Below are 17,426 nucleotides of genomic sequence, written 5' to 3'. Positions count from 1 at the left end.
AATACAAACTTTGATATGGATTAATGGGATCACAGTGGCTGTATCTGCTGATTTCATCAACTGTTATTATCATTCCGTAATTTAGCCTGGTGCTGACTATTTCATTGACTTTTGTGGGTGAGCTACAGCACTGAGTTGCCCTGTGGATACAATACAGGAGAGACGCAAGAATGCCAGGAGTGCTGAAACCGAAGAAGGATATCTTTCGCGAAACTGCTGAAGTGGGTGATCAAAATGTAGAAGCTACCCTCGAATTCTCTTGGGGAAGTTGCCTTGGCTAGTGTCATAGTGGCACCGAATCTATAGTGGAGGTTATTGTATGTATTTATTTTCCATGGCTAAGCCGAAAGCATTCGTTCTGAACAACAGAACTCTGCCTGGTATGCGGTGAGCATCCGAGCTGTCGTAAGAAAAGTACATTCAACTGATAAACATCTCCCAGCTGTCCAAAACACACGGCAAAACAGCTATCACATATTAATTGTGCAGTAGATACCACAGTGTTGACGCAAAGCCTCGAGCACAGTTTATTTAGCTTTTCCCTTGCTCTTGATCTGAGGCTAAATGTTGCTTGACGCAGCACCGATAAGTGAAATTGTTGTCACGTCAGGAGGACCTACGACGTTGTGCGAAGTTTTTAGAAAAAGTGGGGAGGAAATCGAGATAACTGGTTTCAGCGTTTCACCTCTTCTGATGGGAGATTTTGTTACAAGGAACAATTACGCCGTTGGCTATAAGAGGACTGGTTGTCGAGATTCTTGGCAAGAATAAATGAGCAGTCATTTCCTTACTGACAAGTACATATAGACTTCGCCTCCAGCCTTGGCGCTGAATGCATAAGTGCTCATCAGACTTCACTCTCAGCAGGAACAGCAGACTCCATTAGGAGTGTGGGGTCCGATGGATGAGTGCCCGGCAGAGCGTATCTAGAAACGTAGCTGATGGTAGTCAGACGTGGCGTGGACGATCTGCTCATATTGCACCGATGACAAATGTGAACGTAACTTGCGCCTTCGCCATGTTAGGACCATCGTGAAGTAGAAAATCCGAGTTGTGTCAGCATTCACTTTGTGAAATTAGTCAGTGAGCTCTCAGTTTGCATGGGCCTCTTGGTTTCTCCGCTCAATCAGTCACTGTAACTGATGTGTAGGCAGGTCGAGTTAAATTTCACAATCTCAGGTACATGATGATGGACTGATTCCGACTCCCATCAAGTAACTTCGCCAACGAATAGTTCACTTATCTTCATGTCACAGTTAATATTCTGTGCTTGTAATTTCCATGACTGCATGACTTATTTTGATGCTTGTTCATTCTCATGCCTTTTTGTAATAAACCAAAGAGTTCACTTGTATCATGTCTTTTAATCGAGTAGACAGTCTCTCTCTGGTCATATTTAATACTTTTCAATGATAAAATGCGTATTTAGAAGCTCAAAATTCACTACTAGGAACGCAATCTTTCATAGCATTGATCATTCCATTGTGTACATGTACTCCAGCATTGTGTCTTAAGGTGTGTCTGCGTCATAATTAGTTTTGATACAGTTAACTTGAGCAGCACACACTGTTGTGGACTGGCAAGACAGCCAATCCACTATGAAGGAAGCCGAAAGGCTCGCGTTTAAGCTCACGCAGGCTGGCGTGAGGTCTGGAACAGTACAAGGTAATTATAATAGCAAATAACGTACGTAGCTGCTGGAATACTTAACTTTCACCCATAATTGGCGAACATCGCTCTTGACGGTATATGTTTTACAGCATCAATAGTAACTGGTAATGGCGCCTTGCTAGGTCGTACCTGAAGGCTATGCTAACTATCGTCTCGGCAAATGAGAGCGTAATTTGTCAGTGAACCATCGCTAGCAAAAGCGGCCGTACAACTGGGGCGAGTGCTAGGAAGTCTCTCTAGACCTGCCGTGTGGCGTCGCTCGGTCTGCAATCACTGATAGTGGCGACACGCGGGTCCGACGTATACTAACGGACCGCGGCCGATTTAAAGGCTACCACGTAACAAATGTGGTGTCTGGCGGTGACACCACACACACTTAGGGTTGTTAGTTATAGTTTTGAACAGAACAAGCTTAAATAAAACTAGTGAAACATTGTAGAGAAGACTTTTCAGCTGTGTATGGGTACCATCAATGTAATCTTTGGGACTGAACAATTCTCACTCGCTTCCATGGCTGCGATTTCAAGAGGTCTGACTTTTTCTGTGACTCTGTTCGTGTTATTTTCATCCCATTTATGTCGTACGTCTCCATATTTACGTATTACAGCAGAATAAACTGTAAAGATGGAAGAATTTATGGTACTGCTTTGTCCAGCACATCCCAAATCGCTTTCTCCGATAAAATCTGAACTTATCACTGTACTAGATGTGGTGTCACCGCCAGACACCACACTTGCTAGGTGGTAGCCTTTAAATCGGCCGCGGTCCGTTAGTATACGACGGACCCGCGTGTCGCCACTGTCAGTGATTGCAGACCGAGCGCCGCCACACGGCAGGTCTAGAGACACTTCCTAGCACTCGCCCCAGTACAGCCGACTTTGCTAGAGATGGTTCACTGACAAATTACGCTCTCATTTGCCGAGACGATAGTTAGCATAGCCTTCAGCTACGTCATTTGCTACGACCTAGCAAGGCGCCATTACCAGTTAGTATTGATGCTGTAAAACATGTACCGTCAAGAGCGATGTTCACCAATTATGGATTAAAGTTAAGTATTCCAACAGCTACCACCTTTTTTGCTAAAGCCTAACTTCCTTAAATGTTCGAGACCTCACGCCAGCCTGCGTGAGCTTAACGCGTGCCTTTCGGCTACCAATCATAGTGGCTTGGCTGTCTTGCCAAGTCACAACACTAGACATTGTCAGAATCTACAATATAGAAAATGATATAATTTGTGTCTAAAGTTACAAGAAAAATGTTCTGGTATGTTGCAGCTTAATGTTACTACGCACCGTAGCACCAATTTAAATCTCTACAATTGTTCTCTATAAGGTGGCAGTATCTAAACATACGCTGTTGTGGAAGGGGAGCGCTAGGATATAAACGTGGCAACATCATTTTAAAGAATTCACAGAATGTTTTACAATAAATGTTCATAAATTTATGGTAACTTGATGTGCGGCATTTAAAATCCTATACCTAATAAGAGTGAATGTAAATAACGTTTCTTTTTCCTTGTAATCTATATTCTAGTTACTGGGACTGAAATTAACTTGCATACAATCATACTTAACTGCTCTCATTGTTACGTAAATAGTGATTGCTATGTAGGAACTGCAGTCACTGTACAAGAAAAAAAAAATGGTTCAAATGGCTCTGAACACTATGGGGCTTAACATCTGTGGTCATCAGTCCCCTAGAACTTAGAACTACTGAAACCTAACTAACCTAAGGACACACACACAACCATGCTCGACGCAGGATTCGAACCTGCCACCGTAGCGGTCACACGGCTCCAGACTGAAGCGCCTAGAACCGCTCACTGTACAAGAGACAGAGCTGTAGCAGTCCCTTAACAAAACGTCTGGAAATATGCTCTTTAGCATAACTGTTCGTGGAGGTCTGATGGAACTGGGCGAGTGTTGTCGGCGCGTCGACTTTTATCCGCTGGTGGTGCAAAATTCTTCACATGCGCCTTTATTTCCTAGGAGCAAAGTAGTTCAAAGGTGACAGAACTGTGTGAGGTGGCTGGCGGTTACATAAGACACACTGGCGGACATGTCGTAAAAGCAGGAACTGGCCCCAGTTGGCGGCAGACATCTGGAGGCTACCACTTGGAAATGAGGAGACACGTGGCGAGTGATGTGCCAGTATGTCGGAGGCCTCACGTGGTATTTCCGTGGACCTCTTGAGCTACGTACACAGCAAAATGTAATATTAAGGACTTCCATACAAAACACAACACTCGAAAGTTAAGTTAGTGCACCGTACCAAAAATGTGTAACTTATAGCGACTCTGATATGCAAGCTGCGTTTTACAGATAAATGTCCTTGATGTGTGGAAAGATGCACGCATCCTCGTATTCTAATGTTTGTTCGGCTTTACGTGTACAAGCTGGACAGCTTACCTACACCACTGGCTATTAAAATTGCTACACCACGAAGATGACGTGCTACAGACGCGAAATTTAACCGACGGGAAGAAGATGCTGTGATATGCAAATGATTAGCTTTTCAGACCATTCACACAAGGTTCGCGCCGGTGGCGACACCTACAACGTGCTGACATGAGGAAAATTTCCAACCGATTTCTCATACACAAACAGCAGTTGACCGGCGTTGCCTGGTAAAACGTTGTTGTGATGCCGCGTGTAAGGAAGAGAAATGCGTACCATCACGTTTCCGACTTTGATAAAGGTCGGATTGTAGCCTATCGCGATTGCGGTTTATCGTATCGCGACATTGCTTCTCGCGTTGGTCGAGATCCAATGAGTGTTAGCACAATATGGAATCAGTGGGTTCAGGAGGGTAATAAGGAACGCCATTCTGGATCCCACGGCCTCTTATCACTAGCAGTCGAGATGACAGGCATCTTAGCCGCATCGTGCAGCCACGTCCCGATTCCTGAGTCAACACATGGGGACGTTTGCAATACAACAACCATCTGCACGAACAGTTCGACGACGTTTGCAGCTGCATGGACTATCAGCTTGGAGACCATGTCTGCGGTTACCCTTGACGCTGCATCACAGACAGGAGCACCTGCGATGGTGTACTCAACGACCAACCTGGGTGCACGAATGGAAAAACGTCATTTTCTCGCATGAATCCAGGTTCTGTTTACAGCATCATGATGGTCGCATCCGTGTTTGCCGACATCGCGATGAACGCACATTGGAAGCGTGTATTCGTCATCGCCGTACTGGCATGTCACCCGGCCTGATGGTATAGGGCGGCATTGGTTACACGTCTCGGTCACCTCTTGTTGACATTGACGGCACTTTGAACAGTGGACGTTACATTTCATATGTGTTACGACCAGTGACTCTACCCGTCATTAGATCCCTGCGATACCCTTCATTTCAGCAGGACAATGCACGACCGCATGTTGCAGGTCCTGTACGCGCCTGGCCAGCACATTCTCCAGATCTCTCACCAATTGAAAACGTCTGGTCAATGGTGGCCGAGCAACTGGCTGGTCACAATACGCCAGTCACTACTCTTGATGAGCTGTGGTATCGTGTTGAAGCTGCATGGGCAGCTGTACCTGTACACGCCATCCAAGCTCTGTTTGAGTCAATGCCCAGGCGTATCAAGGCCGTTATTACGGCCAGAGGTGGTTGTTCTGCGTACTGATTTCTCAGGATCTATGCAACCAAATTGCGTGAAAATGTAATCACATGTCAGTTCTAGTATAATATATTTGTCCAATGAATACCCGTTTATCATCTGCATTTCTTCTTGGTGTAGCAATTTTAATTGCCAGTAGTGTAGTTAGCACTAGGAAAGCACGCTATAATCTGTCGTGGTATCCTGCTGCTTGGAAGCGAGCTGTATCTGCTCCTCAGGAGATATGCAGAACACACAGAAGGTGTGGGCCGCGTCCAACTCGGAGAGCAAATTGACCGCAGCGCCACGGCGGGTGGGCGGGCGAGGCGATAACTAATGCAGGCAATCGCAAGGAGAGGCGAGGCGCTCATACGGGATGCTGACTTACTGCGCAGGCGCCAGCGCGCGATGCACTATGCACGAGCCGAAGGCGTGTTCCGAAGAAGACGAGGCCTTCTGTCCGCGTTACGGCCGCAAGCCGCGCGCGGAGGAGCTTTCTGGTCTGCGGTTTAGGCCCCCCAGACGAGATGAAGCTGTCACTCCGGGAAGTCCCGCCATAGCTCGTAATTAATGAACGCACGCGAGGGGCCTAACTTCGACGTTGCTCGATTCGAGGGCACACTGCCACCTGTGCCAGCATTGCAGCCCCCTCCACATGAGTAACAAATGTCCGCGACGACGCCTCTGCAAAATGCAACACTGTAGGCCATAGAGTTTTCCAGAGCGGTTGACGACCACGCTGGCCAGGCCAAGTAGATGGTCCCCTCCAGCAGACAACGAGAGAGTATGTTAATATTAAACAGGAAAAAATTGCTAATGTTCTGCAAAAGTATATTTACTTTCCTGGCTGCTTAGGCCATCTACTGAGTGTTGTCAACACAGATAAAACGACGTGCGACTTACACAGAGATTTAACAAAAATAATAACATGTGTAGTGTTTACGTAGGATAATATTACATTTTTTGTGACGCAGAAATAGTTACATCAACTAAAAACGAAAACAAAGATTCTTAAGTGGAAGTACGTTTAACAAATGATGAAAATGTAAACCAAAAACTATAATTTCAGTCGTGCGTTTCTAACCAAAATTTAATTTAACAGTTGGTAAAAAGGAAAACGAGACTGGTCATTCAATAATAAGCTGGAATTCTGTGTCATATGCTTATTATCTCCAAAAGGACCATCTTCCTGCGTTTGTTAACAGAATGAAAAACTTCATGTTATATGAGTGCATCATATGAGTCGTTTACTGCAAAAAAAAAAAAAAAAAAAAAAAAAAAAAACGAAGAAGAAAAGAAAATGAAGAACTGGAAGAGTAGAATGTTTTCTCCTTCTTCTCTCTTTTTCACAACTCTGCTCCACTGGCCAATATACACGATTCCACCTCTAGTTTGTGTGTGATTCTACACACGCCACACTGTGTCGAGGGTGAGAGTTTGCCATTGCTACTGAACAAAAATTTTTAATTCACTATTGTATTATAATATGCAAGACTTTAACTTTTTTGTTGCTTTATCTGGGATAATGCAGCGGTTTCATTAAACTACTGACTGTTTCCTGTTCGCAAGCATATAGAAATATTGGAATTATACGCATTTTCTTTTTCGTATTTTGTTATCAATCAGGGCAGAGCTGTAGCCATTACTTGAAAAAATACACTCCTGGAAATTGAAATAAGAACACCGTGAATTCATTGTCCCAGGAAGGGGAAACTTTATTGACACATTCCTGGGGTCAGATACATCACATGATCACACTGACAGAACCACAGGCACATAGACACAGGCAACAGAGCATGCACAATGTTGGCACTAGTACAGTGTATATCCACCTTTCGCAGCAATGCAGGCTGCTATTCTCCCATGGAGACGATCGTAGAGAAGCTGGATGTAGTCCTGTGGAACGGCATGCCATGCCATTTCCGCCTGGCGCCTCAGTTGGACCAGCGTTCGTGCTGGACGTGCAGACCGCGTGAGACGACGCTTCATCCAGTCCCAAACATACTCAATGGGGGACAGATCCGGAGATCTTGCTGGCCAGGGTAGTTGACTTACACCTTCTAGAGCACGTTGGGTGGCACGGGATACATGCGGACGTGCATTGTCCTGTTGGAACAGCAAGTTCCCTTGCCGGTCTAGGAATGGTAGAACGATGGGTTCGATGACGGTTTGGATGTACCGTGCACTATTCAGTGTCCCCTCGACGATCACCAGTGGTGTACGGCCAGTGTAGGAGATCGCTCCCCACACCATGATGCCGGGTGTTGGCCCTGTGTGCCTCGGTCGTATGCAGTCCTGATTGTGGCGCTCACCTGCACGGCGCCAAACACGCATACGACCATCATTGGCACCAAGGTAGAAGCGACTCTCATCGCTGAAGACGACACGTCTCCATTCGTCCCTCCATTCACGCCTGTCGCGACACCACTGGAGGCGGGCTGCACGATGTTGGGGCGTGAGCGGAAGACGGCCTAACGGTGTGCGGGACCGTAGCCCAGCTTCATGGAGACGGTTGCGAATGGTCCTCGCCGATACCCCAGGAGCAACAGTGTCCCTAATTTGCTGGGAAGTGGCGGTGCGGTCCCCTACGGCACTGCGTAGGATCCTACGGTCTTGGCGTGCATCCGTGCGTCGCTGCGGTCCGGTCCCAGGTCGACGGGCACGTGCACCTTCCGCCGACCACTGGCGACAACATCGATGTACTGTGGAGACCTCACGCCCCACGTGTTGAGCAATTCGGCGGTACGTCTACCCGGCCTCCCGCATGCCCACTATACGCCCTCGCTCAAAGTCCGTCAACTGCACATACGGTTCACGTCCACGCTGTCGCGGCATGCTACCAGTGTTAAAGACTGCGATGGAGCTCCGTATGCCACGGCAAACTGGCTGACACTGACGGCGGCGGTGCACAAATGCTGCGCAGCTAGCGCCATTCGACGGCCAACACCGCGGTTCCTGGTGTGTCCGCTGTGCCGTGCGTGTGATCATTGCTTGTACAGCCCTCTCGCAGTGTCCGGAGCAAGTATGGTGGGTCTGACACACCGGTGTCAATGTGTTCTTTTTTCCATTTCCAGGAGTGTATATTTAATAGTTTGTAGTTTCGTTTGAACGCCAGATCCGGGAAACAGAACAGACATTAGGCACTGCAACATTGAATGGAATGCTATTTGTTGTTGTGTGGATGTTGGGAGCTTGCAGGGATTTCCGTATCTGAGGCTATAGTTGTTCTGTAAATACTGAATAAGTTTCTTCTTACACCAGTAACTACGTTAAGGTTCAAAATGGCTCTAAGCACTATGGGACTTGACATCTGAGGTTATCACTCCCCTAGAACTTAGAATTACTTAAACCTAACTAAACTAAGGACTTCACACACATTCATGCCGAGACAGGATTCGAACCTGCGACCATAGCGGTCGCGCGGCTCCAGACTGAAACGCCTAGAACCGCTCGGCCACAAAGGCCGGCAACTACGTTAAGGTCCAAGAAATTTAAAGAAGAGCCTTCCATCTCTATTGAGAACTCAATTTTCTTATGTTGTGAATTTAAATGTTACCCTATTGTAGTTAATTTTAATGGTACTACTCCATAAATACAGCACATCATCCACATATATGTTCCAACACCTAATTTTTCAATACACGACTTGTTTCTGTAAGAGATTTCGTTCGAAGCCGTCCATGAAACTTTCAGGTGGTATAGGACATATAAAAGAACCCGTAGGTAACGCATCAGAAGGATGTGTTCTGAAACTGGAAAATAATTCCGTTTTACACACATTTCAGTAGGAGCGATTCCGTCATGAAATACCACGGGATTTACTTTGGATGTTTGAGAAAGTTATGTTAATATGTTTATATACTCAAATAACTGTAAATAAGATAGTAATGGTAAACGGTACTAGTTTAGATCGGAGTGGAACTTGAATATCTTTATTTTTGTCAATAAGAGCTTTGGAATTTTGATACTGAGCTCAGGACTAAAATTAGATTCTATTTAATGACGCAATGTAGTTCTTTCGCTAATATGTAACAAGGAGGAGAAGAGGGTGACACTAATGGGTTTTTGACATTCAGTAATCACCAAGTTGACGAAAGCTGGATCGTGGGGAAATAAATATAATTTTGTAGGACTTTATGAAGTGTTTCCACATTTTCTACCAAGCACGAAGGGAAAATTCAGTTACTGTTATGAAGAGCATTTAGTTAATCAAGTTTCCTAAATTCAGCTAACATATACTAAAGCCTGGTCTGCACAGAGGCATTGAAACGTGTTCGTAATTATTTTTAGTTATTACTTGTTCTGCTGAAAGACGCATGGAAATTTGTGATGTAGCATCTCTGATAATAACAGAATTCTAATTGAGAACAAAAAGAAACAGAAATTAATTGCTCTTACTACAAATCGTAAAGAAATCAGTTCTCAAGTAGCAGACAGTGAGTTTTAAAATATTCTCTAACAACTCCAAACAAATGTTCTGCAGTGCTCCTGCAATAGACAACTTACCTGTCTTATCGCTGGAACTGCGTGATCAGCAACATGCTAAAAATATTTGAAAATCAGTACTGCGATCGATGCAGGGTGCAAATCATGGTCATAGTAACTGCAACACCTTATAACGGCTCTTCTTCTTGATGATTTGGTTTGATTTGTACTTGGCCTCGGCTAAAACTCGGCGACAGTCGGTAGAGTGTTGAGATCGTTATCAAGTTACGAAGACGACGTTACACAAAATAACAGTGCTGAACCGAAATGTCGACGTGCGTGAGATATTTACTTCACCAAGAATCGTAATTAATCGTTCGTAATCGATGTTTAACTGATTAATGATGAAATATTAATGATAAAACCAATACAGTCACATCCACAACAAATTCCCTACAAGCTGGTCGTAATTTCAATTATCTAAGAAATCGTAACAGTAGGCTTTTTATTTGAGTCAAAGATTCTACACAAGCGCCGAGCGCTACAGTCAAATATTATCGCTGCGCGTAATTATTACTCGGGAGTTTCATGTCAATAATTTGATAAAATTTTAAATCACAAATGCACGACTTGGCACGAGAGGGTGTTTTATTCCACAATATCAGTCACTTCCTCACCGAGCCTTGAGAAGAAATCTTTGCCAGGTGTTGGGGGGATTTAAATTATATGCTTCGGACCTATCACTGAAGTTCCATAAGCCACTGGCTATTATGCATGAAAATTGTCTATCAGTGTTCGTTGCCTAAATCACTGTCTAAGTAATGTTTAGTTCAATTATCTAGTTAAAAGTTCACTTTATTCTAGTAGGTAAAAGTCGTCCGTTCGAATTATAATACCGTGATATTTGAAGTCAGAAGATCGTATTACTGCGTCATAATAGATCGCAATTATTCAATCTGAAAAACAATCTAAGCGCGCTCATGTACGAGCATTCAAATATATAACCTCTTCGGCTAACTCTCGTAACGTAGCGACAATGCATTGAATTATACTTAGTCATTACTAACGATTCCCTAAGAGTACTCACACGGAGTATTCTTTGGGATCGTTGGTTCTCCTTTGCGATTTATTATGATTTTGATTTTAATTTTACTGAAATTTAATCTTTCTTACGTAGATTGCTAAATTGTCAAGTCTTAGATTCCCGATTTAATTACTTGTTATTGTCCTAATAATAGTGATAAATGGAACTTCGTTCGCTTATTCACTTTTCCGGGAATTTGGGTTGGTTGGTTTGGGGAAGGAGACCAGACAGCGTGGTCATCGGTCTCATCGGATTAGGAAAGGAAGTCGGCCGTGCCCTTTCAGAGGAACCATCCCGGCATTTACCTGGAGTGATTTAGGGAAATCACGGAAAACCTAAATCAGGATGGCCGGACGCGGGATCGAACCGTCGTCCTTTCGAATGCGAGTCCAGTGTCTAACCACTGCGCCACCTCGCTCGGTGGGGAATTTGGGACTTAAGGGGAAATCTTTGGGGTATTGGGAGCTAATTTTTTATTTTTATTTCTCGTCCGAGGAAGTGGCATTACAACCTACTGCCAGATTTTTTTCATATACGTAGAGAGATTGAACGATCAGGAACGTTTGGGTCAATTACCCTTAGACGGTATAAAAAATGAAAGAAACCAATAAAAACTTCAATTACTATTTTCGCAAAATAGATTGTTTAAGGACTGACACACTTTATACAGACTTTAATTATTCCACAATGTGTTTACTCGACGAATACGTCCCTGGTCACAACAAAAATATTAATATTACTCTCAGTGCATGGATACACAAATCTGACAAAATCCCTCCAGTGCGCAAGCAAGCAACAACTACGTGGAACAAAGGTAAATTTCCAAAAATCCGCAGTTAACACTTTGCCGTCCGCACGTCTCTTACAGATTTATTCGCTTGCCGCCGGCAGCGCTAGCTCGGATTACTGGGCCTGTCGCCGGCCGCTCGTCACCTTTCCGTTGATGACAAGCTTCAAACACATTGACTTTTGCGCGCTTTAATTTTCCGGAAATCCTCTGTTTTGCTGTTTCGTTCCACAAACTCGAATTTTCTTTTCAAGCAACTACTCTGCAAGTTCTACACTGTTATAATAATTATCCGTGCAGAGATGATGCCACTTTCCATCAAAAGGTGTCAGTAGTTCCATCTCCGTTTTTGCTAAAGGTAGTCCAGCGCCCGAATATATCTTGACTGAGGAAATGTATCCCGTACTCGAATCACACAGCATCCGAATGAGTATGTCGCATTTCGTATTTTTCGACAGATTGTAAACTTTAAAATATAACCGTCCACGCCACGGAATCATTCCTTCATGAGTTGAGATGTTTTGACTTAGATTAAACGTTTCTTTAAACTTTTTGGAAGAATAATCAATTACGAATTGCACTTCGACAAGCGGGTCGGCATTATCTGGTTTATTGTGGCTGTCGGAAAAATGTAAAAATGGGGCATCGTTTTGCGAAATATCAATGTGTCTCTCAACGGATTCGTTGACCAGTGATCATCGATGCTAGCTTTTTTTTTTTACAATTCCCATAAGAATAGGAAGCCCAAACCATTTCCTAAGGTCGGGTCCTGTAACGTTTACAAATTTGGCGTTTTTTAAATCCAGTTTCCTTCTATTTCAATTTTGACTGTAGTACATGTTGGTTTCGTTGCTAATATATTCAAAAAGATCGTGCCCAATATATAGTTCTACGATATCCTCGACGCTCTGTGTATATTTGCTAAATATGTTTGGACCCGGGGATCCTTCAAATTTATTACTGGTCCTCGGTAAATCAAAGTCTGAGAACTGTGCACTACCTTCTTTGCCTGATTCAGCCGAATCAGTTGGCAACCGTAGCGTTCGCCAAATTCTTCTTGGACGTATTTCACTATCTTCCTACAATTCTGCTTCACTTTCTTTTTCTGTATACAGGGTGTTACAAAAAGGTACGGTCAGACTTTCAGGAAAAATTCCTCACATAAATAAAGAAAATATGTTACGTGGACACTTGTCCGGAAACGCTTAATTTCCATGTTAGAGCTCATTTTAGTTTCGTCAGTATGTACGCTCAATGGAGCACGTTATCATGATTTCATGCGGGATACTCTACCTGTGCTGCTAGAACATGTGTCTTTACAAGTACGACACAACATGTGGTTCATGCACGATGGAGCTCCTGCACATTTCAGTCGAAGTGTTCGTACGCTTCTCAACAACAGATTCGGTGACCGATGGATTGGTAGAGGCGGACGAATTCCATGGCCTCCACGCTCTTCTGACCTCAACCCTCTTGACTTTCATTTATGGGGCATTTGAAAGCTCTTGTCTACACAACCCCGGTACCAAATGTAGAGACTCTTCGTGCTCGTATTGTGGATGGCTGTGATACAATACGCCATTCTCCAGGGCTGCATCAGCGCATCAAGGATTCCATGCGACGGAGGGTGGATGCACGTATCCTCGCTAACGGAGGACATTTTGAACATTTCCTGTAACAAAGTGTTTGAAGTCACGCTGGTACGTTCTGTTGCTGTGTGTTTCCATTCCATGATTAATGTGGTTTGAAGAGAAGTAATAAAATGAGCTCTAACATGAAAGTAAGCGTTTCCGGACACATTTCCACATAACATATTTTCTTCCTTTGTGTGTGAAGAATGTTTCCCGGAAAATTCGCCGTACCTTTTTGTAACACCCTGTGTATCCAATGTCTTCTTTGCAACCAGCCAAGTCATCCGGAACGTCAGACAAGACGTCCACGTATCCATCGTAAATAATTCTATTGTCTCTTTCGTCTGCCATGATGAAAGGGCACAAGTACTTATAGAAACAAAAAACTTGTTGACGTGTGTAGCTTACTGTTACCTAAAGAAAACACCAACAGAATGTAAAAGATACTGAAGTGCTGTCGGGGGCCACTGCGCGATACTATGCAGACGACACAACTGTGGTTCAAAAAATGGTTCAAATGGCTCTGAGCACTATGGGACTCAACTGCTGAGGTCATTAGTCCCCTAGAACTTAGAACTAGTTAAACCTAACTAACCTAAGGACATCACACACATCCATGCCCGAGGCAGGATTCGAACCTGCGACCGTAGCGGTCTCGCGGTTCCAGACTGCAGCGCCTATAACCGCACGGCCACTTCGGCCGGCACCACTGTGGTGTTAATACCAAAGACGCATCATTTATTGTATGATTATATGATAGCGGAACAAACACTTGTAGCAGTTACTTCTGTAAAATATCTTGGAGTACGCGTACGGAACGATTTGAAGTGGAATGATCATATAAAGTTTATTGTTGGTAAGGCGGGTGCCAGGTTGAGATTCATTGGAAGAGTCGTTAGAAAATGTAGTCCATCAACAAAGAAGGTGGCTTACAAAACACTCTTTCGACATATACTTGAGTATTGCTCGTGAGTGTGGGATCCGCACCAGGTCGGGTTGACAGAGGAGATAGAGAAGATCCTTAGAAGAGCGGCGCGTTTCGTCACAGGGTTATTTGGTAAGCGTGATAGCGTTACGGAGATGTTTAGCAAACTCAAGTGGCAGACTCTGCAAGAGAGGCGCTCTGCATCGCGGTGTAGCTTACTGTCCAGGTTTCGAGAGGGTGCGTTTCTGGATGAGGTATCGAATATACTGCTTCCCCCTACTTACACCTTCCGAGGAGATCACGAATGTAAAATTAGAGAGATTCGAGCGCGCACGGAGGCTTTCCGGCAGTCGTTCTTCCCGCGATCCATACGCGACTGGAACAGGAAAGTGAGGTAATGACAGTGGCACGTAAAATGCCCTCCGGCACACACCGTTGGGTGGCTTGCGGAGTATAAATGTAGATGTAGATGTACCAGCACGGTCATGGCAGGCTGCGACCCCTCACGTTGCGCGGCTTTTCTCCACCGCACGCTGCGTCCGACTACTTCTGACTCCTTCCAACAACTGTTCGCTCGCTAATACTCGCAATAATTATATCTCAGTCTCAGAGTCTGCGTATGCACACCACAGCAGAATCATTAGTAAACTCTGCGAAGGTGTATGAACGTCCACCTATCAGCATTAAGTGTAACACAACGAACTTTGCCAAGACCATCACTGGGAGAGACGCAAGCACAGGCGGTCGCTTACGGCTGGAAGCAAGGAAAGGGTGGAGTAGGGATATATTAGCAGGCAATCAAATTATTTACATTAAATGTATTCGCAATTGCGAATATGGACAACCATCAGCTGTATAATGGTATGACGACAATGAAAATTTCTGCCAGACCGTAAGTCGAACCCGGTTTTCCCGATTATCGCGAGCGGTCGCCTTACCATTTTTTTATTTCTTATTTTTTTCCGACTTTTAGTGCTCTACCAACTTTTTTCTTTTTTGATTGCAAAGGGAGATTTTGCCTGCTTTATGGCAAAACCGATTACTGCATATCTTCTTCCTCTTGTATACGGAAACGGATCAATGAAAGAAATGAATCGCCTGGATATCTAACCCGGGTTGCCCAACAAGTGTAATTTTTTTTGAAATTTCGTTTTAGCACAGTCAGCGGCAGGCTGGAGGAGGCAAGGCGGGTAGGGGTCAAATTCCGAGGCCTAGCCACGATGTCTCTCCCTTCCTACCACCAAATATTATTTTTTTATATAAGGATCAACATAAACAAGGGAGCCATACTCCAAAAATTATACCGATAATGAGAAAAAATGGCCAATTTGCCCGCTGGGATCGCCTTATCGGAGCTGGCGACCAGTAAGAAGGTGTCGTCATAGCCATGGACATCACCAACCGTCGGAGCGTCCGGGGCCGCTGTACACAGTCAGAGACTGTTTCTGTTACCGTAGGGGAACCGTTGAAACATCACGTCTGCAAGTCAGTTTCTTCTCACTCCCGGCACACCCCAGCTGGGCGGTGGGTTCATGAATGACGATCCCAAATAGTTAGCAAAAAGGTTCCGATATTCCGCTCTGTTCGTTAAGACCAGGAACTCGTCGATCATCTATTGCCACAGATCGAGGACTTCCTTTTCGCCGTCCCGGTACATATAGTGTATCGCTATTCCTTGTACGCACTTGACCGCATTCATCCGGGTCACCGGGAAATAGCGTCGGTATGAAAGAGGTCCAGGGGCACAATCGAAACATAGGGGCAGGGTAACAGGAAAGCCAGTATCTGGTGGGTTTCCAGCACTCGGGTGCGGATCCACAGTTCGTCTGTGTCTACAGTCGCGCAGCGGGGGCACATCGGGTCGTCAGTTAGCTGAATGGCATGTAGCCTTCGTCTGGTGGGAAATTTCTCGTTAGTGACCACATGCCACCTCGACCGCACTAGAGTTGGCAGAAAGGGCGCGTGGATGGCTCACCAAACCCGCGTCCATTCGACCGTGGGGTGGCGTCGTACAATGCCGTTAGCCGGAGTCCAGCAGTTGAGAACACTATAATAACTCTTTGCTACCGGATATCGTGTCTCCGGTATAACCTCCAACATCTAGCTGTGCTCCACGAAAAATGTCCTAATATGTGACAGCGAGGGCGATAAATGTCCAACAGGTAGCGGTGGGCACAGCGTGTGCGGGGCCAGCTCTGCTATCAGGAGGCCAGGAGGACTGTCTGTTGGTGAAAGCCAGAGTCGCCGCACTGAGCGAGGGTGCAGCGATAACGCTCTGTGCTTGACGTGAGTTAGTCCAACAGCTCTTTTGTGGAAGAGCAAAATAAGACGAACAAAACGGATCTTAGAAACAGTACCAGCGTTCACCACGTGTAAAAATACCGCCTGTAGCCTGGAAACCACCGTGTCTGTCCCGGTAATACGTGGGCGTAATGGTTAAGGTGAGAAGCCATATACACATTGACGTACTGAGCGCGTTGCAAAATGCTCAACGATCTGAATTTGTTGAGGCGAGCCTCTATGCGGAGTCGTCGTAAGACCTTACTATACGTAAAGGCCGGCGTACGCTGTATTTGACGATGGAGCGATGTCCCTAAACATTTGAGCATTGGAACCTTTGTCAGGGGTACATCCAGTTCTGCAAATGGGTCTAAGCACTATGGGACTTAACATCTGAGGTCATCAGTCCCCTAGAACTTAGAACTACTTAAACCTAACTAACCTAAGGACATCACACACACCCATGCCAGGGGAAGGACTAGAGCCTGCGACCATAGCAGCAGCTCGGTTCCAGCCTGAAGCGCCTAGAACCGCTCGACCACAGCGGCCGGCTGGACAGGCATGCTTCGTCGCACCTCCGTGTAGCGTGATTTCCGGAGGTTGATCACACTGCCTGCCACCGCCCCATACTGTTGGAGCCAGGAAAGCGCCGTTTGTATTTCGTCGCCGGTCCTTGCTAAGAACATCACATCATCATCGTATTCACCACATCGAAAGATCTCGGAGTGGAGGCCAAGTCCTTCCAAGCGTCTCCGCAGTCCGTGAAGGGCTGGTTCGAGGGAAATGGTGAATAACATGGCAGAAAGAGGACGACCCTGTCTGACGGATCTATTGACACGGACAGGGGCACGCCCACAGCCGATTATCGTTATCCTCTCGACCGTCCCATGGATCAAACGAAGCACAACAGATGTCGTCATGAGCGGGATGCCGATGTGTTCCATAACTGCACGGAGGAAACCATGTTCGATGCGATCGAAAGCACGCTCAAAATCCAGAGCAACAACAGTGCCG

The sequence above is a fragment of the Schistocerca cancellata genome, chromosome 1 (assembly GCF_023864275.1).
Source record: "Schistocerca cancellata isolate TAMUIC-IGC-003103 chromosome 1, iqSchCanc2.1, whole genome shotgun sequence".
Lineage (NCBI taxonomy): Eukaryota > Metazoa > Arthropoda > Insecta > Orthoptera > Acrididae > Schistocerca > Schistocerca cancellata.
This window is presented reverse-complemented; position numbering follows the sequence as displayed.